The sequence below is a fragment of the Lissotriton vulgaris genome, chromosome 2_1 (assembly GCF_964263255.1).
Source record: "Lissotriton vulgaris chromosome 2_1, aLisVul1.2, whole genome shotgun sequence".
Classification (NCBI taxonomy): Eukaryota; Metazoa; Chordata; class Amphibia; order Caudata; family Salamandridae; genus Lissotriton; species Lissotriton vulgaris.
In genome coordinates this window covers 250,720,446-250,742,832 of record NC_141687.1, presented here as the reverse complement: position 1 = coordinate 250,742,832, position 22,387 = coordinate 250,720,446, and positions in this window count along the sequence as shown.

The window sequence follows — 22,387 nt, the reverse complement described above, 5'->3', positions numbered from 1 at the left end:
AAGCCTTTTTTACAAGGTCAAGGTCTTGGAACCTAATGTTCTCTAGTGTGTTGAAAAGCTCCGGATGGCCTAGTTCTAGAAAAGCCCTGGCCAAATAGGCCAACCAAGGAATCTTATTGGATTTGTCAAGGGATATAACATCAGACATGATCTTATGATTAAGTGGGAGTTCTTCATTCATCCACATTTTTAACCAGAGGATCAAGGGGGCCATACTCAGCTTATCAGCAAGAAACTGTAAACCAACCTCTTTGTGAATAGAGTACGTTGGGGTCGACTGGGGAACAGAGAGTAGGGTTCTTATAAATCTGTTCTCAGCTCTCTGGATTGGTTCCACATTTGCATATCCCCACAATGCGGAACCATATAACGCAATGGCCACAGGTTTACTAATGTAAATTTTTAGTATGGCTTCCATAGGCCTAGCCCCAAGCCTACCAGCAAAGTTCAGAAGTGCTGATGATGATCGGATAACAGCCAACCTCTTAGCTCTAACCTGTGGACCCCAAGTCCCTTTCTGGTCAAACAGAATACCTAGATATGGAAATGTGGATACCCTAGAGACCATGTCCCCCCTGCATGTAAATGTTTTGCTTCTCTTCCTACGGCACTCTAGTCCTACCACCATTGTGTGTGACTTGGCTACATTTATTTTAAGATCTAGCTGTTCCATAAATGAGCCAAAGGCGTTCAATAGGCGCTGTAAACCAACTCCCGTGCGGGCGATCAGCACAGCGTCATCCGCGTATAGGAGCGCTGGAATTTTTGTAGCTCCTACACGCGGGACATCGGCTTCCTGCCCCCCTAGGTACACGCCCAGGCCATTAATATAAATGGAAAAAAGCAAGGGAGCTAAAATACAGCCCTGCCGCACACCCCTTAGTGATCTAAAGCGGTCAGTGCTCCTACCCTCATTAGTCACTCGTATACTTGAGAAAAGTTCTTGATGCAGGGAAGCCATGAAGGCGACCAATGCCTCGTCAATACCCATCTCCCGCAGAGTAGACCATAGCTTCGTCCTATTAACTAGGTCGAACGCAGAGGAGAGGTCCATGAATGCAAGATACAAGGACCCCTCCTTGGCTACAGTGTATTTGGAGATGAGAGGATGTAGATTGACACACTGTTCTATAGTCCCCTTTCTTTCCCTAAATCCATATTGGATTTCAGACAATCCACCACAGCCCTCAACATTTTCCCTCAACCTTGACAAAAGAACTCTGCCTAAAATTTTTACCAACGAATCCAGGAGGGATATAGGCCTGTAACAACCTGGATCATCCAGCTTGCCTTTTTTAAAAATAGGAACTATAGTGGAAGTATTCCAGGATGCAGGTACAGGGTTCCCATTAACTGCGTTGAACACATTCGTCAAGACCTCAGCCCACAATTTTGGGGAATACATAAAAAAGTCGGCAGGCACGCCGTCCGGGCCAGGTGCCTTGTGCTTTGTGGTAGACGTAATGGCTTTTTCCACCTCAACTCGGTTAAAAATAATAGGGCGGATAACTGGGCCTGTCAACAGGGCATCTCTAGTTGCATCAGCAGTGTCCCCATAGACATTTTTAAAATGAGCTAGCCATTTCTCGTCAGGAATAACACAGTCCATGGGATCGTTCTTGTCATCTGAGAAAAAGGGCTGTTTAATGATGTCCCAGAATTTTTTACTGTCCTTCAGGACTGCCGCTGAAAGGAGGCCCTCCCATGCTTCTTGTTTAATGGTATCCTTTCGCTTTTTGATTGCTAATTTATAAGTTTTCCTGAGTCTGGTGATCTCATCTTTTGCCCTGGGGGTGTTTTTTAGGGCTTCCAGTAATAATCTATGTGCCTTTGAGCAAGCTGAGTCGAACCAGCGCTTATTTCCTATGTTTCCTTTTTTTGTCTTAACTAATAGGTCCTGTGACACGTGCCCGCATATTGCCTCGAACGCCTCTACAATTTCTTGATCCTGTGCGCAAGGATTATTGCAAACCTCGACCAGCCCCTTAATCTTAGAGAAGTTTTCGGCATAAAATTTTTCCGGGACCACCTTTGCCCATTTCAAGCGTCTACCTTGATCAGTAGTCTTCAAAAGATGGGCAGTTACATTCGATGGTCGTGGGCCCATATTACCTCCCCAAGCCACTTCTAATTTTACCGGATTATGGTCACTAAAATGTGATTGAATAGTATGATAGACAATAACCCGATTAAGAATGGCTGGGGATACGAATATATAGTCTATGATTGTACCATGAGGGATGCCAGTGAAGGTCGGCAATCTAGAGCCACCGTCTGGTTCAAATAGATCAAAGTTTGCAAGAAGGTCCTCCAGCTCCTCTCCCTCAGTAGAATGTTCAAAGTGGGGTCCTTCAGGTCCTTCAACCCCTTCAATGCTACTTCTCCTACAATTTAGGTTGCACGGATGAATATTAAAATCACCTAATAAAATATAATCTGTAGCAAACGTATTATTCTGACTGACCAAATTTGAATTTAAAATTTTGTCTAGATCAGTAATGTTGTGGCCTCTGTAGTCACTATTCCCTGAATTATAGAAGTTTATATAAATAGTCCTACTAGAATTTTTAATCACTCTTTCAACCAGCAAAATATTGGGAGAATCGGTACTAATCTGCCTAAAACTACCCTTTAAATCTAAAGAGAACAGAAATAAGAGGCCTCCCTTGGCCCTTCCCATGCGACTATGAACAGCTGCTTTGGTAAAGCTAATGAACCCATCCCACCACTGATTGTCAGAGGTGTCCCACGTTTCCTGGAGTGCAATTATGTGGTGACCTAGAACAAAACTTAACCAGGATTTATCCTGGCATTTACAGTTTAGGCCTGCTATGTTCCAGCTTATTAGTCTGCAGGAGTCTATAGATATCTTGGTTTCCGGATGCCGCGCCGATGCCACTTCAGGCTCTCGCGGGGTTTGGGTTACAACATTAAATCCCGCGGTCAGTAGGTTATATTGGTTAGTACTACCCTGGCCCTGGGTCGGGCTATTATCAAACAGGGGTGACAAGGATATTGGGAGGTCATGCCCAAATGAAATTCTTACTTCCTGCCCTGACTGAGGAGTAGGCTTGTTGACTACTGTGCCATTGGTACGTGGGCTGAACTGGGCCAGTTCTTGGACTGTGGCCTCATCCCCCTGATTTATAGCCTCTATATGTCAGTCGCAGTTGTTTAGGCCTGACAAAACTCCATATCTATTCCCATTTCCAAGTCCCCAATCAAAGGGAGTAGGCACCTGACCCCATCCATTTGTTGCTAAGTTCCACATAGGCTGGGGAGTATTGGGTCGCATCAAGAGGTGATCATTACCCTGCCTGGTCATATACCCAAATCCCTGGCCTCTATTATCAAAGCCCGGGGTATTTACGCCCCACCTATTTATATTGGGACAAAATAACCCTGGCGTTCTGGCCATTGGCCCGTTAGGAAAGTTATAATGCCCTGGCCCATAACTGGACATAGGGTGAAAACTATCGTTATTAGGTCTAGGTCTAGTTTCCCCACCCCAGTGAGCAATTCTGGCATTCCTTCTGGGCCTAGGAATATTAGCAGAAGACGCCATCTGTGTCTCATTGTAAAAGAATTTCAGAGTGAGTGGGACTATAGATCCGGTTCTGCGTTGAGGTGGGAGGATATTGGCGAGAATGTTAGGGAGTACTTCTGCGCTAGCAAAATTTAGTATTACGCAGTCCCCTTTAAACATCTTAATCTTGTTCCCAATCCAAGATACCCTCCTTGTCCTAACAATTTCCCCTGCAAGCTGGTCAGCACCCTGGTCTGCCATGTGCATATTATTGGTAAGCCAATATAAAGCTTTATCTTTTAACCCTTGCGCAGATTCTTTTTGGTTCTGGGATAAAACAGGGACATTCGCCAGTACCAAAACTAATGGTGAAGCTTCCATAATAAAATGGGAAGAATCGTCCCCTAAATGCAATGGGTCTGGCGCCACAGATTACGAAGTAGGGGGCTCTCTAGGTACATCCTGGGTGGGTACCGGTGGTAGTGGTTGGCTATCCGAGATGGGCTGTTGTTGAGCTTCCATAGGTACTATTTCAGCACCCGGGTCCTCTTCCACAATAACTACTGGTTTAATGACTTGAGTGGCTAGATTCTCCAAGTCATTGACCATCTTACTTTGCAACCCACCCATTTTTTTAACTTCTGATGTTAATTAATCTATCTTCCCAATGAGTGGCTTGATGATGGTCTTAATTTTAATATCTATCATGTCCGAGATCCTATTAAATAGGTCATCATCAATGATTTGTTTGAACTCATCGGCATCTTCACACACCACTTTTTTCCCTTTATGTCTCGGGGGTGAGGCGATCTTATTCCTTCCTAGATGTTTCCCCCCCGTTTTACTTGGGCTTTCCTACAATTTCTCATAGGCCGGGTGTTAGACGCTAAAGGTGAAGAATTTTCCGCAACAGTGTTTTGCTGTTGCTCAGAGTCAAGCACTACATTTGCCGACTGATCGACTGACAGATCGGGATTTCCATCATCTAGGCCAATGTCTTGTGAATTAGTATCTATTATATGGATTGTAGGGTCATGTAATGGTGTACTAGGCGTATGTACGTTAGAATCAGGACTTGGTGGGAGCAAAATTGGGGATTGGCTCAAACCTAACGATTCCCTTCTTTCATTATTTATTTTCTTAACGACTTGGACTAAGAAAGAATCTAAGGTTTTAAGTGGTGCTGGGGTAACGGGGGCCATTTTTTTAGACATGTTTACCAATAAAAAAGGTGTCAAAAAGTCAAGAACTATATAATTAAATGGGAAGGTAATAAGGACAGGCCGAAGATATTACAGAACAACAAGTTAAACAGTACTAAACCACATAAACAATGTCGTGCTCAAGTAAATTCAAAGACCTAGACAAGACAATTATACATTTGGGATCAAATATGGGATAGTGTCCAGTGTAGCCTACGCTCTTTCCGAGTTAAGTTCAATTGGATCACTTACAAAACAAAATCAATCAGGAAAAATCTGCTAAGGACCATGTAGAAGAGATCTGGTCCTAATCTGTAGCGTTATCCCCTCCTACTAATCCGTGTTCCTGGGCGATTCAGTAGGGGCTCAAGAATAAACCCTCTCACACTGACCCCCGTCTGGTAACCAAGAGAAGAGTGAGGGGTACAAAATGCTACAAGGCTAGGCTGCTTGGTTCAATAACAGAAGTTTACAATAGCCACGCAATTATGCGTTTAACACAGTACCTTAGGCGGTCCGAAAGGAAAAATATCAGAGCGCCCAGCCCGGCCACCTTCGGCCCCGGACGGCCACAGACGGTCCCGCCCTTGTCCCGGGCTTCTCCCGGCGACCTCCCGCGCGCTCCCGCGCTGCGGTAGAACAAGCGTTGATAAATAGGGAGTGTGATTGGTGAGGAGGCGGGGCTTGCAGGGAGAGCGGCCCAGGTGGTCACTGCCGGGCTATCAGGGACTCCTGGGATATGGAGTCCCTGAACACACTGCTCGCAGCCCTGCAAGCCTTACCAGCGCCCTTTACTGCTGCACGAGTTCCCCCGCAGTTCTCCTGGGGCCAGACGGCGATGCGGGACCCGCGCAGCGGGTCCGGCGAGAAGTGGCACAGTCCACGAAGAAAGAGCAGCAACGCAGCACACGGACAGCAAGTGCTTCGTCAGAGAGTCCCACGAGGATGATAGAAACAGAGACTTTTAAGTCCGTAGGTGAGGGGGCGGGGCTTGCAGGGAGAGCGGCCCAGGTGGTCACTGCCGGGCTATCAGGGACTCCTGGGATATGGAGTCCCTGAACACACTGCTCGCAGCCCTGCAAGCCTTACCAGCGCCCTTTACTGCTGCACGAGTTCCCCCGCAGTTCTCCTGGGGCCAGACGGCGATGCGGGACCCGCGCAGCGGGTCCGGCGAGAAGTGGCACAGTCCACGAAGAAAGAGCAGCAACGCAGCACACGGACAGCAAGTGCTTCGTCTTTCCTTTGTTTCCATGTAAATAACTCATTACATGTGGAGGGCGTGAACTAATGGTCCACCCTCTGTCTTTACTATTTATACCCCACTCATGACATGGCAATCACATCATGTGATCAAGAATGTGGAGACAGTCGAAACGCGTCATGGCGGCATGCTGAGCAGAATTATGCACAAATAAAGCACCTTTGTTCTGGCACCGATTTTGGGTTCGACTCATCGTCATTTATCTGGTTGATACGAGAGCTGGAGGCACTGCCTGCGTCTGACGAGAGTTTGTTCATTGTTTGCACCTTGGAGGCTTTCGTTGGTGCGAGTGGAACCCCTCCCCTCAAGTGGCTCGGCGGTAGGAAGCGGTCAGTTCCGTGTCCCAGAACTAATCTTTACAAGACTTCAGCGAGGAGTTAACCACCCAGAGCCCCTGGACACTGCAGAGCACTACCGTACAAAAGGAATCGGTGAAAATCCGACTCAGCTGAGTAGGAAAGACGCTACGATAGCCCATTGAAGGTAGGAGTCGTCAGACTGTCCAGTGGGGAGTGTGCCTAGACTTTTTAACGCGATTTATCAGAACGTGTTGTTTGGAAACGGCGTTTTCAGTCTATCATCGGTGCAGTGCTCTATTAATTTCGCTACAGCCCAGCTATGTCCGCGGATGTGTTGCGGAGCAGGGAGGAGGCGGCTGACCTCCTGTTTGTGAAAACCCCGGCTGGGGGAGCAGACATAACGCAGCAAACAACTAATGTGAACGCTAACCCTACTGTAAGGGATCTTTTTGAAAAACTGGAAAAATTAATGCTTAAAGAACAAGCAAAATGGTGGGAAAATAAATCTCTCACAATGTACTTGCAAGAAGGCAGAGTCCCCAGAGGCTTGAGAATCAGGTTGGCACCCAGCTATGAAACGCCCGATCCCGACATGCTTACGGAGTGGGCGGAAGCGAATTTAGAATCTTCTGCCAAACTAATGACAACCCTTATTAAATATGCCGAATCTGTTCGTTGTAAGCTCCAGGCACAAATAGAGGAGCTAGAGGAAGAAATAAATGGCATGGGATCAAATGAGCTAACTGTTAAAATGAGGGCGGATATGGTGTTCAGATTGAACAAAGAGGAGGAGGTAATAAAAAAATGGAAAGCATTCAAATTCGAGCGGGATCGCTTGGATTATTTGAATGGACAGATTTTTACCTACGCAAAAAGATACGAGAACGTCAAGGCACGTGCCAGGAAAACATGCATCACACTACCTGGCACTACTCATATTACCCCTTCCTCATCAGATGCCAGCTCATTAGGCAGCGAATCAGAGAATGAGGCAATTAAAGATAATGCGGTGGGGTTTATAAAGTTGTCCCTGGGTCAGGAGGTGAGTTGTATGTGCCAGGACCGCAGGGACACTTTAAGACCGAGGGTTCAAACTGGCAGACCAAAAACAAGAGGGCAAACTGGAAACGCAGTGAAAGGCGCAAATGCAGCGCCCGGAAAAACGAGAACAAACAGCAACAACAACAAAAAAGAGGGCGTTGGAACAAACTACGAAGACACACACGCCAGCCCTACCTCAATAATAAACCTCACACAATTAAAACTCTCGGATAACGACAATAAGATTCTCAGCCTCAAACTATCATATTGTCCTCCATGCAATTTCAATTATGCAGACACACGGATGGACGCTTTCAGATTTATTAGGAAGCTCAAACTGAAAAAACACTTCAAATTGCAGCCTGCAAAAAAGAAAAACGCTGTGGCCACTAATAGCCCTACTCTTCTAGATGACAATGATCGTCCAGGATTTGACGAAATTTAGGTCCTGCAGGAGGAAACATGCCCATCAACATCAATTCCATTGGTAATATCTAGAATTGATCAAGCAACTTGCAATACTCCTTTCAAGCCTAAATCAGTTTTCTTGCCAACAATGACGCATGATAACATCGATGTGCATCAGGATTTGATTACCAAAGACCTAAAAAAACTATACATAATCACAAATAAAAGACATCAAGCGATAAACAAATGGAATCAAAGCTACAACAATTTGGTCAAAAAACTAGAATCAAACAAAAATATCGTTGTCTGCCAGGCCGATAACGGCGGGAACGTGGTGTTGTGGCCCGTGAAATGTATAATAATGAGGCTGAAGGACAGTTGAAAGATCAATCCTGTTACAAAAGGAGTAATTTGGCGGCTATAAAAATGGCTTGGGAAGATCAAAATTCTAAACTGGTGGCGTGGAAAAGCTGCAATCTGATCTCTAAGGAGGGATTTGGATTTTTAAAGATGTATTTTCCAGTTATACCTTCATTTTATTTGCTTCCGAAAGTCCACAAATGTTTGAACAATCCACCAGGGCGTCCCATAATTTCTGCTATTAATAGTTCAACAGAGAACATTTCCACCTATATTGATTATTTCTTGCAGGACTATGTTAAGGGCCTAAGGTCCTATGTACAGGACTCATCAGACTTTGTACGCAAATTGAGTAACATATCATGGAACTCAAACTGTATACTAATTACGTTAGATGTGGCCTAATTGTATACGTCGATACGGCACAATTATGGAAAGGGGCGACCACTCGGTCCCCCCGAACGTATGGTGGAGTACCCCGATCCCCCCGGGAAGCCATTTTGGGCGGGAGGCGAGTCTCGGCTGGTATGCCCGAAGCGGCGTAGCCGGGGCGCGCCTTTTCCCGCCCAAGAGGGGGTTGTCCTAGACACCAACACCGCTAGCCACGCCCTGGAGGCGGTTTGGAGGTGGGTCCACGCCCGCCCGAAGAAGGATAAAAGGAGCGACAAGCCAAAGAAGCATCCTCTTGTTCCTGTGCTCTGAAGCTGCACCTCCCCGTTGCACGTGAGCTCGAGACGGAACGAAGAGCCATTTTTTGAGAATTAATCTTGTGTTCTTCTTTCAGTGAGTTCGGAGCTTCCTTGCCTAAGACCTTGACGAGTATACGTGGACGATGCCTAGCAAGAAGGTCGGAAAGAGGATCGGGACCGATCAGATGCTTCGTATGCTGATGAAGGACATGGCAGATATGAAAAAGCAGATGGCGGTAATGAATGGTGTGGGGGGGCCTAAGAGAGTCATCGGACCAGCATTGCCGGGAGTGGTCCCTAACGGGAGAGGTAGAAGGGCCAAGAAGGGAGCGTCGGGTGGTGAGGCCCCGGTTCCCGAAGCACCCCCTGCGCACCCAGTCACCCCGATCGAGGCCCCGATTCCAGTCCCAGACGTGGGGCAACCAATCCCTGTGGTAGTCACTCCTGTGAACGGGGAGGATATGCCCCCTGAGCTGGCTGCCCAGTTGGCGGCATGGTTAGGCAAAGAGAACGAGGGGGCCACGGCTGAGGAAGCCAGGACAATAATGAAGCAGTTGCGGCAATCGAAAGATGCTGCGAAGGCACTGTCTCCTTTTGTTTCCCCGCAGGCTCCCGTGGAACAACCAGTATCGGGCGTTGGTTCGGCAGGAACTACGGTCGCAGTGGCCAGTTCAGGTAAGCAGCCGTTGCCGATTGCGGGGGAGGGATCGGTACCTTCAAGGAGGGAAAAAGTTGTTCAGCATATCCCGATTGAGGTAAAAGAAAGGATATGGGCTGATAAGTATGTGAACATGTTTTCCTTGTTGACCGATCACTATGAGATCGAGCATGTAAAAAATCAAAAAGAGTTTCTGCATCCTAGTGTATGACGCGCCAAGATGGCCGGTTTCAGAGTGGATGAATCGATAGGCAATTGGGGCAGAGCGTTTGGAATGTTCACTGCAATTATGGGGGAACGTAGGCCCGAATTATTGGTGGAATTAGCCGTGTATCAGACACGTATCATGGATTTTTATGAGACGTATGGTGGCAATCAATGGTTTTGTTACGATAGCATATTTCGTAAGTCCAAGGAGCACGACTCATCCCTGACGTGGGATTGTTTCGACTCCATTTCCTGGCAGAAAATGGAGAAGTCAGGCACGGCGAAGTCGCCATCTTTAGGGGGGAACTTGGTCGAGTTTTCCCGCCATTCGTCTGGGGCGCCCTTTCGGGCGGGATCAAGCAATGATCAGCACACAAGGAATAATGGCAACTCAGGTAAAAAAGGGGTCTGCTGGAGCTTTAACAGAGGCAAATGTACTAGGCCGCAGGGATCTTGCAGGTTTTGGCATGAATGTGCTGGGTGCGGGCAGTCCTCGCACCCCGAGACCATGTGCAGAGCCAAAAATGGTGATCCGGGAAGTAGAGGGGGCGCCAAACAGGTCTGAAACAGTCCGAGGGGCGCCTCTCCCTACCCCGATTGATATCATGGCAATGATTCCTTGGCTGAACGAATATCCGGATCATAGCTCCGCTGGGGTGTTGCGAGATGGTTTTTCGTATGGTTTCCGCATCCCGGCGGGGGATTTTCAGGGTAAAGCGCAATGTAGGAACCAACTGTCGGTTCTGCAGAATACGGCGGTGGTACAAGCAAAGATTGGGAAGGAGGTGACCCGTGGTCGGGTTGCCGGCCCATATGACATGCCGCCTGTTGCTAATTTTGTTTGTTCGCCTCTGGGAGTGGTCCCCAAAAAGGACCCAGGGGAATTCAGTTTGATACATAATTTGTCAGCTCCAAGGGGTCTTTCGGTGAACGATGCGATTGACCCGGGAGTTTGTTCGGTGCGGTACGCATCTTTTGATGAGGCTGTCGCCATGTTGAATCGCCTGGGGCCCGGAGCGCTGATGGCCAAATCGGACATTGAGTCGGCGTTCCGGTTGCTCCCGGTACACCCCGAGGATCAGCGTCTCCTTGGTTTCATGTTTCAAGGACGCTACTACATGGATAAATGTATGCCAATGGGTTGCTCCATCTCCTGTGCGTATTTTGAAAAATTCAGTAGTTTTTTGCAATGGGCGTTCACAAGAACAACAAGGTTTACACATGTTATGCATTATCTTGATGATTTTCTATTTCTGGGGGCAGAGAATGTGCACAGGCTTTGAATGAATTCTGTGATCTCATGACTCGCTTTGGCGTGCCATTGGCACCAGGTAAGACAGTGGGCCCGGCTACTTCGATCGAGTTTCTTGGAATAGAGCTCGACTCCGAAGAGGGGTGCTTCCGTTTACCTGAGGAAAAGGTAACGAAGTTTAAGGCATCGCTTGAAACATGTATTAGTGAGACGAAGGTAAATTTGCATCAGTTGCAGCAGGCTGTGGGTCAGCTGAATTTTGCCCTTAGAGTGATACCGATGGCTCGCCCCTTTTCCCGCTCTATTGCTCAAGCCATGGTCGGCCTTAAGGAAGGGCACCACCGCACAAGGCTCTCGGCAGAGGTCCGCCAGGACATGCGCATATGGTTGGCATTCCTGGCGGATTTCAACGGTCGTGTCGTGTGGACCAAACCACCGGTCTCCTCCGTGGAGATGGGGTTGTGGACTGACTCGGCAGGGAGTGTGGGTTTTGGCGCCATCTTGGGTAATCATTGGTCAGCACGAACCTGGCCGACATGGTGGCACGAGAGTGGGCTGACAGGTAACATTGGGTTTCTCGAACTGTTCCCTATTTTGGTGGCCTTGAAAACATGGCCTGAAGAGTTTCGTGATCGATCTGTGGTGTTCTGGTCTGACAATATGACCGTGGTTGAGTGTATCAATAGTCAGGCAGCACGCTGCAAATGGATCTTGAGACTGTTGAAGGAAATTGTCCTGCTGTGTATGAGACTAAACGTCCACTTTAGGGCAAGACATGTGCCAGGGGTGTTAAATCAGGCAGCTGATGCGCTTTCTCGTTCCCGTATGCAGGCCTTCTGGGGTTTTCTGCCCTCAGCGGACCCGGTGGTGGCACCATTTCCCGATGCTCTCTGGTCTCTTGGTGCCCCGGACTACAAGACCTCGTGGGAGAGAGTTTAGCACCCAGGACAAGGAAGGCTTATGAAGGGGCGTTCCGTTCTTATTTGTCCTTTTTGGGTTCAGCTAGGGGGGAGCTTTGGGGCCAAGAAGAGTATGTCCTGAACTTTCTGTTATCATTACATCAGGCAGGCAAATCAGTGGCTACGGCCAATAGGCCCCGGGCCGCCATTTCTTTCATGGCACGGGCCCATGGCATACAGGATCCCACAGCGTCTTTCTTGCTACAGAAGGCGCTGCGTGGGTGGCAACGCCGTGAGGGTTGCAGAGTGGATGAAAGACACCCGATAGGTCTTGAAAGGTTGGCCCTGTTACTGTCCGTACTCCCTGCGACATGTTCATCTCAATCGGAGACAGTGCTATTCCGGGCCGCTTTTGCATTAGCATTCCATGGGGCTATGCGGGTTAGCGAGCTGGTAGCAAGGAACAAGCAGGATACGGGGGAGGTCTGTGCTGTGAGCACATTCAAATTAAGGGGGAGACAATGGTAGTCTCATTTGCCAGGTCCAAGACCGATCAGAAAGCGATCGGGGACAGTGTAGTGGTTCAGCGGATTCCGGGATCTCCCATGTGCCCGGTAGCATGCGTTGAGGAGTATTTGGCGCAGAGGGCGGCATCATGGGGGGGAAGCTTGCTGAGACACGCCGACGCCACCCCACTGACTAGGTTTCAGTTCCAGCGGGTGCTGACGATGGCAATCGCAGCGGCTGGCTTGAACCCGTGCGAGTTTGGGACCCATTCCTTCTGGATAGGGGCTGCTACAGAGGCTACAGCCAGGGGTCTGAGTGTGGAAAAAGTGAAACAGTTGGGGCGTTGGTCCTCGAATTGTTATAAAAGGTATGTGCGGTTGCACATGTTGTGAAGCCTATGTCTTGCACTCACGCTTCTTGTTTTTGTTTGGTTTACAGTGTCGCGAGCTTACGAGGCGGGGCGGACTGTGCAGTCGACCCGACACCTGGGAACCAGCGGTCAAAGATCACCGGCTGAGGAAAGAGTGGTGTGGGTCGTGGGCCACTCATACGTGAGGCGTGCCGCAGACGTATTCAGAGCAGGTGACATGATTCACATGGCTGGGGAATACGGGTACAGGGTGACCTCCTACGGAAGGGGCGGGCTCTGTATTGACCAGTTTCAAAGTTTTATGGAGGGTTTGTTAGGGCGGACAAGGTCACCGCCATCCGTAATCATAGTACATCTTGGGGGCAATGATTTGGTGACCACTGGTAGACGACTACTTCTCGAGTTGATACTATCCACAGTGAGTTGGTTGGCGAGAAGGGTTCCAGGGTGCACGATTGCATGGTCCCATATGATTCCACGAAGGGTGTGGCGGGGGCTAATTCTGTGGCTGCTGTAAATCACTCAGTGAAGAAGGTGAATAACAAACTTGGTAGATTGTTCCGTACAAGTACATTGCATTCTATTCCGCATGGGTGCATCAGGGGGGACCGTATGTATCTAGAGGATGGAGTTCATTTGTCCCGGGTGGGGAATTCTTTACTCATAGGAGACTTCGTAGCTTGGTTAAAGAGTTTGCAGCCATGACCTTTAAGTAGGAGTTTTTGTGGGGGGTCCGGATAGCCGGTCAACTATCCGGCCTGTGGCGGTAAGGTCATGATCGGTGAGCAGGAATTAGAAGATCCCTAGAGGTGGGGCGTCACCCATTATGGATGGGAGCACCCGGGGGGAGGCGGCCATTGGCCCCTCAAACGGGGAGGCGGTCCCCTCTAAGGATGGGGACGCCGAAAGGGAAGGCGGCCATAGGCCCCTCCCTGGGGAAGAGGGGCTAGGGCCCCTCCTGGGAATTTCCCGGGGCCAGGACATCTGCGACGGCAGATGTGGTAAGTTGTGTGGGGTGGGAGGGGGGTCTACGCTACCTTCTAGACACCTCACACGAGTCCTCGGACGACCACTAAAGATGGCGTCGAGTTAACAGGGGGCCCCCGCTAAGACAAGGGAAATTGGAAGTTGGCACAGAGGTACAGTCCTCTGTGCGACCGCCCCTCACAAGTGAGGGGGGAGTTCTGGTATTGGGGATCTGACACCGGTTACGACCTTGCCGTTGGCCCGTAATGTTAGGATGTACAATTTCAAAGTTTGAGTAATACATTTGCAGGATGTTTAGTATCGGCTAGGAGAACCTTTGTATTAGAGATATGTTAAGGTCAGCCAAGAACATCGTAATGTGTAAATGAAATTGTACATGATATGAAACTGTTATTTTAACGTTTTAATTTTGTTTCATATTTTAATAAATACGGCCGGGAGGGTAACTCCCTCCCGCCTTCCACAAGTTCAGAACCGTTTCCGTCTTCCCATCCTTGGGGGATTGTGTTGAGAGGGGGTGGCGGTTATCTCAGCCATATGGAAAGGGGCGACCACTCGGTCCCCCCGAACGTATGGTGGAGTACCCCGATCCCCCCGGGAAGCCATTTTGGGCGGGAGGCGAGTCTCGGCTGGTATGCCCGAAGCGGCGTAGCCGGGGCGCGCCTTTTCCCACCCAAGAGGGGGTTGTCCTAGACACCAACACCGCTAGCCACGCCCTGGAGGTGGTTTGGAGGTGGGTCCACGCCCGCCCGAAGAAGGATAAAAGGAGCGACAAGCCAAAGAAGCATCCTCTTGTTCCTGTGCTCTGAAGCTGCACCTCCCCGTTGCACGTGAGCTCGAGACGGAACGAAGAGCCATTTTTTGACCCACCCACCAGCTCCTGATGACAGCGATTTGTTGGAATAAAGTCGAGTGTCGTGATTTTGTTTTCTTACAGGTTGTTTTGAATAAAGTTGGTAATTTGGTGTGTAATAAAGTTGATAATTTTTTCCTTTTCAGCATGTTTTATTCAGCAAAGTAGTTGCGCCGGATACCCGGTAGAGACTATACTTTGAGTTGCTTAAGTATATATTGTTTTCCTCCACTTTAGTCTTAGATTGTCGTATTTATTTTGGTCGGGCGGTAAGGTCATGATCGGTGAGCAGGAATTAGAAGATCCCTAGAGGTGGGGTGTCACCCATTATGGATGGGAGCGCCCGGGGGGAGGCGGCCATTGGCCCCTCAAACGGGGAGGCGGTCCCCTCTAAGGATGGGGACGCCGAAAGGGAAGGCGGCCATAGGCCCCTCCCTGGGGAGGACGGGCTAGGGCCCCTCCTGGGAATTTCCCGGGGCCAGGACATCTGCGACGGCAGATGTGGTAAGTTGTGTGGGGTGGGAGGGGGGTCTACGCTACCTTCTAGACACCTCACACGAGTCCTCGGACGACCACTAAAGATGGCGTCGAGTTAACAGGGGGCCCCCGCTAAGACAAGGGAAATTGGAAGTTGGCACAGAGGTACAGTCCTCTGTGCGACCGCCCCTCACAAGTGAGGGGGGAGTTCTGGTATTGGGGATCTGACACCGGTTACGACCTTGCCGTTGGCCCGTAGTGTTAGGATGTACAATTTCAAAGTTTGAGTAATACATTTGCAGGATGTTTAGTATCGGCTAGGAGAACCTTTGTATTAGAGATATGTTAAGGTCAGCCAAGAACATCGTAATGTGTAAATGAAATTGTACATGATATGAAACTGTTATTTTAACGTTTTAATTTTGTTTCATATTTTAATAAATACGGCCGGGAGGGTAACTCCCTCCCGCCTTCCACAAGTTCAGAACCGTTTCCGTCTTCCCATCCTTAGGGGATTGTGTTGAGAGGGGGTGGCGGGTATCTCAGCCATATGGTATTAGAGCAGTAAGCCACTATCTAAATCAATGTGCAATTAATTTTTCTGCCCATAACACCATGCTAATCTCTATGATTAAGATCTGTCTGGAACAGAATTATTTTCTGTTCAATAATCAAGTGTACCAGCAGACAAGAGGGGTAGCCATGGGGGCCTGTTTTTCACCCAGTCTAGCGTGCTTGCACATGGGCTGGTGGGAGGAACAGGTCCTCATGGGGCAACATCTAGCCACTGTGCAAAATCATGTCCCACTCTATTTGAGGTACATTGATTACCTCATTTTGATTTGGCAGGGCACTTTTCAGGAAGCCTGTCAGTTTGTGGAACAACTTAACATCAATGACCTGAATCTTCAATTTACATCCACAATCAGTACTTCATCTATATGCTTTCTAGATATAGAAGTATATGTTGAATCAAGGGGTTTAGTAACAAGATTACATCACAAGAAAACTGCGGGTAACACCGTCCTGCATGCGGCCAGCCAGCACCCCCATCACTTAATACGCAGTATCCCCTTCGGGGAGATGCTGCGCATTAAAAGAATTTGCAGTACAGAGACAGAATGTGTTAAGGCACAGGAAGCGAGTAAAAAACGTTTTCTGGCTAGGGGTTATTCGGAGGCAGTTGTTCAAAAAGCGATTATTCGCTCTAATACTATATCCAGAATTCAGGCTCTCACACCAAAAACAGCACTGAGTGAGATGAACATTATGCCTGCAGTGGACTCTTCACGAATAATTGTCACCTATAATCGCCAACACAAAGAGATTCGGAAAATCTTTACCCGCAACTGGAACCTGGTGACAGGGGATCCTGTCATCGGTGATCTGGTGGGCAGGAAACCTGAATTCTCTTTTAGAAAATCCACTTCCATGGCAGATAGGTTGGTCAAAAGTCATTTGGAGCAGCCAATCTCAGAGACCTTTATGGCCCTGAGGAAAGGATTTAAGAAATGCTCCAGCTGTAAAGCCTGCAAGAATGGCTGCAGCAAGACCCAATATCTGACACCATTCATAGAAATGCCTGTACAAATTACTAAACAGCTTACCTGCAAGACTGAATTTGCAGTCTATGTGCTGCAGTGCCCTTGTGAGCTCCGGTATGTAGGGAGTACCCGGCTTCCGGCTCACAAGCGGATACTGCAGCACATAAGGGCAATCAGTATGAAAGATCAATCTTACCCAGTGGCACGCCATTTTGAGAGCATCCATGACAGTGACCCGAAACATCTATTATACTATGTCATAGACTGTGTCATGCCAATCAAAAGAGGTGGTAACAGAGATGCTCTCTTAAGGGTTTTGGAGACTAGATATATCTTAGAATTACATAGTCGTAGCCCTGGGGGTCTTAATGCCAGCGAGGATCTTTATACTTGCCTATGAATTTACTATTATTCCCGTGGCAGTTGAGAGACACATAACCCAGTAGGATTCCATCCAGCACACACATTTATTTGGTTTTAATTGAATCAAGTACTGTTGTTATGAAACCAAACACAGATAAGGGAGGGGCTCCTCTCTTTCAGTATTACATGTATTGTTGAAAATTTAGATCGTTTAATTTTAGCACTTTGCACTTTTTATATAATTTGCACTATATAGCAACAACTGCTCTTTGTCAATCGAGTGATGTATATGGAAATTAAGTTTACATGTAAATATAAAATCTTTGCATAAGCACTTTATTTAGATCCCCATTTGGGATCAATGAGCCATATGGGTTTATTTATACAAGGAAATATAAGATCTTTTTTATAATTCTATTTATATAAGGTGTTATGATGTCATATTTGTATATCCATTTATATCTATATACATAGGACCATCGCGATATATTGCACGTATTTATTATATCATTTTTTATAAATATGTATGGTCGTTACTCACTATGGGTTTTATCATTGTTTTATAATGCTATATATTTATATTTATATCTATTTATATGTATATATATATGACCATTGCGATGTATTGCACATATTTACTACACCAACACCGAAAACTATGTATGGTTGTTACTCACTATGAGTTTTATCATTAGATTAAGGGAAATGTTGTTATCCTTAGTCTTTCCTTTGTTTCCATGTAAATAACCCATTACATGTGGAGGGCGTTAACTAATGGTCCACCCTCTGTGTTTACTATTTATACCCCACTCATGACATGGCAATCACATCATGGCAATCACATCTGTGGAGACAGTCGAAACGCCTCATGGCGGCATGCTGATCAGAATTATACACAAATAAAGCACCTTTGTTCTTTTGTTCTGGCACCGATTTTGGGTTCGACTCGTAATCATTTATCTGGTTGATACGAGAGCTGGAGGCGCTGCCTGCGTCTGACGAGGCTTTGTTCATATATATATATATATATATATATATATATATATATATATATATATATATATATATATATATATATATATATATATATATATATATATATATATATATATATATATATATATATATATATATATATATATACCGCCAGTAGGTAATATATGGTAAGGCAGTTATAGTTTGGACCTAGCTACCATAGCAAATCCGTAACATTCTATTGGGAATAACTTTGGCGCCGGTTGAGGAATTTGCGTGTAATTTTCGAAAATTTTGGCCAGCTCCGCTCCGCTCCTTCCCTGAAAGTTTCGGGGGGATTCGTGAAGTGGGGATTGAGAAAAAAGGGGGGTCCCAAAACGTGTTTTCCCCATGCAGTAGTGTGGCTCAATGATTAGAGGTCTAGCCCGGGACCAGGGTTCAATTCCCTGCCTCGGCGGGTCTTGGGCTCAAAAATTCCACGGACCTGATAATTCTCGCCTCGGTGCCTATTCCAATCATGGAGTCCCAATCTGCAACTCTGGGCAATAGCTTGCTTAATCTCCACAACGGCCCCCACAACGCTAAGGATGCCTGGCCTCCACCTTGGGGGTGCCCAGGAGTGCACGCCTCACAGGGAAAAATAGGATGGGTTCCACAGTAGTATTCATACAAGCGCCTTGAGACCCTTGCGGGTGAGTAGTGCGCTATACAAGTATCAAATTACATTTACATGCAATTTTCCATAGGACGTTCTGACACGGCTACAGCCCGAACCGCTAAACGGAATTTCGCCAAACTTTGCAAAATTGTAGGGACTGGTACGCAGATGTGCCTTTGCTATATTTGGTGAAATTTGCTCCGGTGTTTTTTTTTAAATTATCTTCAAAAACACATATATATCTATAGGCGCGCTCCAAGCGCTCACCGGTACGCATACTGGGGAGCGCGCTACGGGAGCGCGCGAGCGGAAAGCTGATTGGCTGTTGGATGTCTGTCAACATTCTAAACAGTCCGCAGAATCCTCCATCTTGTGTCTCTGTAGAATCGGGACACAAGAGGTGAAAATAAAAAGGGGGAAATGTTTAAAAGGGGGCAGGGTACACACCTCCTGACCCCTTCAGTTTTCTGATGTGGCAATTTTCGCGGAGTAAGCACTGGGTGCGTTCCTATGTACGCTCACCGGTACGCGCACCCTGAGTGCACCACAGGGTAAAACAGTGAAAGAAAATAGTTTTAAATAAGAATTTGGATTGCCTAGAGGTAGGGTAGCTCGAAAAAGAGCTGTTGTGTTATGTGTGTGATTTAAGTGCCTACAAGTAGGTACCGATGCACAGTCTAAAATTCAAGAGAAAGCCTTTGTTCTTCTCATCTGAGAAATGTACATCGTCTCATCTGTAGATATCTTGCATGTTGTAATGCAAGTTATTGTGGTATATTGAACTCATACCATAGTCTCTCAGGAAAGCAGAAACAGATCCTTTTGGGACCCCCTGAGAAGGTCTAGGGGGTGAGGGGCACTCAACCCTGCTCCCTTTTCACGTTTTGAAGTATTATATTTCACTCTCTTCTGTAAATACACAAAATGGCGGCGATATGGTGCATCAGAGGCAGACAGTGAGAGAAAGGAGGCAGGAGATGAAGAAGAGATGTCAAATATACATTGGAAAAAATACAGTGGGAGAAGGGAAGTAAATATGAGTAAACTTACTATGTTACATAAAAATGTTGCACTCTATACTATAAGTATCACATTATACTACAATCACTTCGCTACTACCTCATAAATTAGAAATAAAAATGAATAATATGTCAACTAATTTTTAATTTGTAAATAATAATTTATTGTTCAGAATTTTCATAATTTAATAGAACTTGTAGCATGTCCTCATCTGGAATTTCCTCTTCAATCATATGATCAATCTCCTCATGAAAAGTGTTCAATGATGATTGTTGGTATTCTATTGTATCCAAACATTCAATAAATTCTTCGTCTAGAGATTCATCAAAAAAATCATTAATGTCATCTCCTCCTTGTGATAAAATGGTGCTGCCAATATCCGTGACATTTTGAATTTCAAGAAATGTAGTTGTAATTTCAAAAGAAATTTCCTTGGTCTCCTCATTCTGATTCATTTTAATTTCACATTTTTTGCTGTAAATTGCAGAAAAAAGTAATCACTTTCGTTTTTCTTTTTTATAAATACATAATATAAAAGTAGCTTATTCAAGTATTTAGCTCTTTAAAATTAATTGGTACTGAATAGTATCAGGCAGGAACTAGAAATATAAAGCACTGCATGTGATGAAGTCTATCTTAATCCATAATTATAACAGAATGACTGTAAATAGCTAACTGAAAACCTTTTCCAGATTATCTTAAAGTGTACAACATAGTTCCTCTTACAAATTAACAACTCACCTTTTTGTAAGTAGGAGAAGAGTTAGTACTGTGTAATTCAAACTCCAGAAATTGAGCACCCAAAATTCTTCTCAAAAGTACCTAAGACAGGAGTATCTCAAAATAGCCGTGTTTTCCACTCATTTAAGATATATACATAACCAATCATACTTCATCACATACAAATTCAAAATGTAAGTAAAATTTTGATTGGTTCTAATTTTCAATACTTTCAAATGTGTTTTCCCCATGCAGTTTTCCATAGGACATTTAGACACGGCTACAGCCCGTACTGCTGAATGGAATTACACCAAACTTGGCAAAATGGTAGGGACTGGTACGTAGTAGGGCCTTTTCTATATTTGTTTAAAATTGCTCCAGTGGTTTTTATGAAAAGCAACTTCAAAAACACATATATATCTATAGGCGCGCTCCGAGCGCTCACCGGAACGCGTACCGGGAAGCGCACCCGGCTCGCTACGGGAGTGCGCGAGCGGAAAGCTGATTGGCTGTCGGATGTCTGTCAACATTGAAAACAGTCCGGAGAGTCTGCCATCTTGTGTCTCGGTAGAATCGAGACACAAGAGATAAAAAGTATACGGTGGAAATGATTAAAAGGGGGCAGGGTACACCCCCCTGACCCCCTAGGTTTTCTGAGGGGAGCCTATAAGGACCCTGAAGGGCAGAAAACCTTTTTTTTTTTTTAAAAATCCGCGGGGTAAGCGATGGGTGCGTTCCCATGTACGCTCACTGGTACGCGCACCCTGAGCACACCACGGGGAAAAACTGTGTAAAAAATGAGGGTAAAAAAATAATTTAGAGTGCTTAGAGGTAGGGTAGCTCTAAAAAGAGCTGTTGTATTACGTGGGTGTTTTTTGTACCTACAAGTAGGTACCGATGCAGAGTCTCAAATTCATGAGGAAGACTCTATTCCCCTCATCTGTAAAATGAACACCATCTCTCCTATAGATGCCTTGCATGTTGTAACGCAAGTTGTTGTGGTATATGGAACCCATACCATAGTCTCTGCGGAAAGCAGAAACAGATTTATTCACATGTTTCTTTGCTTTTTCAATCTGTGGACAAAATTGGTTGGACCAGTTCCATTTTTGCCTTTGGCATATATTTGAAAATACCAAGGCAGTTTTTGGAAAAAGTGACATCAATTGCCCAAAGATGTCCTATGAAAGCATTTCCAGACCTACCCCAGTCAAAGTGCCCAGGTCATTGCCACCACAGTGCACAATTATGAGGTCAGGGTGTGGTAGATGCATAAAGGATTTTACCAATGGTATCAATTGGTGACTTCTCAATCCTCTTTGTCCAATCCACACAATGTCCACATTTGGTAAATCAAGGTTGCAAATTCCTCTGTTACTTGCAAACCAGACTTTTGGCATCTTGAAGGTAGATGTGCTTGTATTCAGATGAGTTGTAGAAATGAAATGGCATTTTGAAAGTAGGAGTTATGAAAGAAAGTGTTTGAGATTCAGTGCACTGAAAATCAAGAAATGATTGGTGCTTTCTTAAAATTCACCACTGAAAATTAGAGTGCATGCTTTTTTTTTTTAAAGAAGTCTTTTTAATGGTTGGGAAAAAGTCATTTAAAGAAACATTGCATATGATTAGCTAGTACACTGAGAAGTCAAACACCCTTGCTGGATTCTTTTGCAACATAGTATGATGAACTTTTCAACTGTGTGCTGGGTTAGGTGAGTGTTCCCATGGTAACAAGGTGAATGAGCAATGGGGGGATGGGTGAATATTATGTGAGTTTCAATGTTTTGAAATGTACAACCAATTACAATGTGCAGTTTGGTTTTGAAATTGTGTGGGAAGAATTTTCATTGGTTATGTACAAGAATATGGGTCTGAAATGAGAGGTAATCTGTGCCATTATTCTGAGGCGGGAGTGATAGAAGCATTATTCAGTGATTCTGCTTAAGAAAATCTGGTGTGTGTGACTGACACTGTTCTACATCTTCCAAAGCATTTTTAAAGGTGTGTAATGATTCTTTTAATAAAGATAGACTTCTGTATGTACTATGGGGAAGATTAAGAAGCATATTGTGCTTCTTTATTCCTGCATTGTGTGACATGTTTTTGTAATG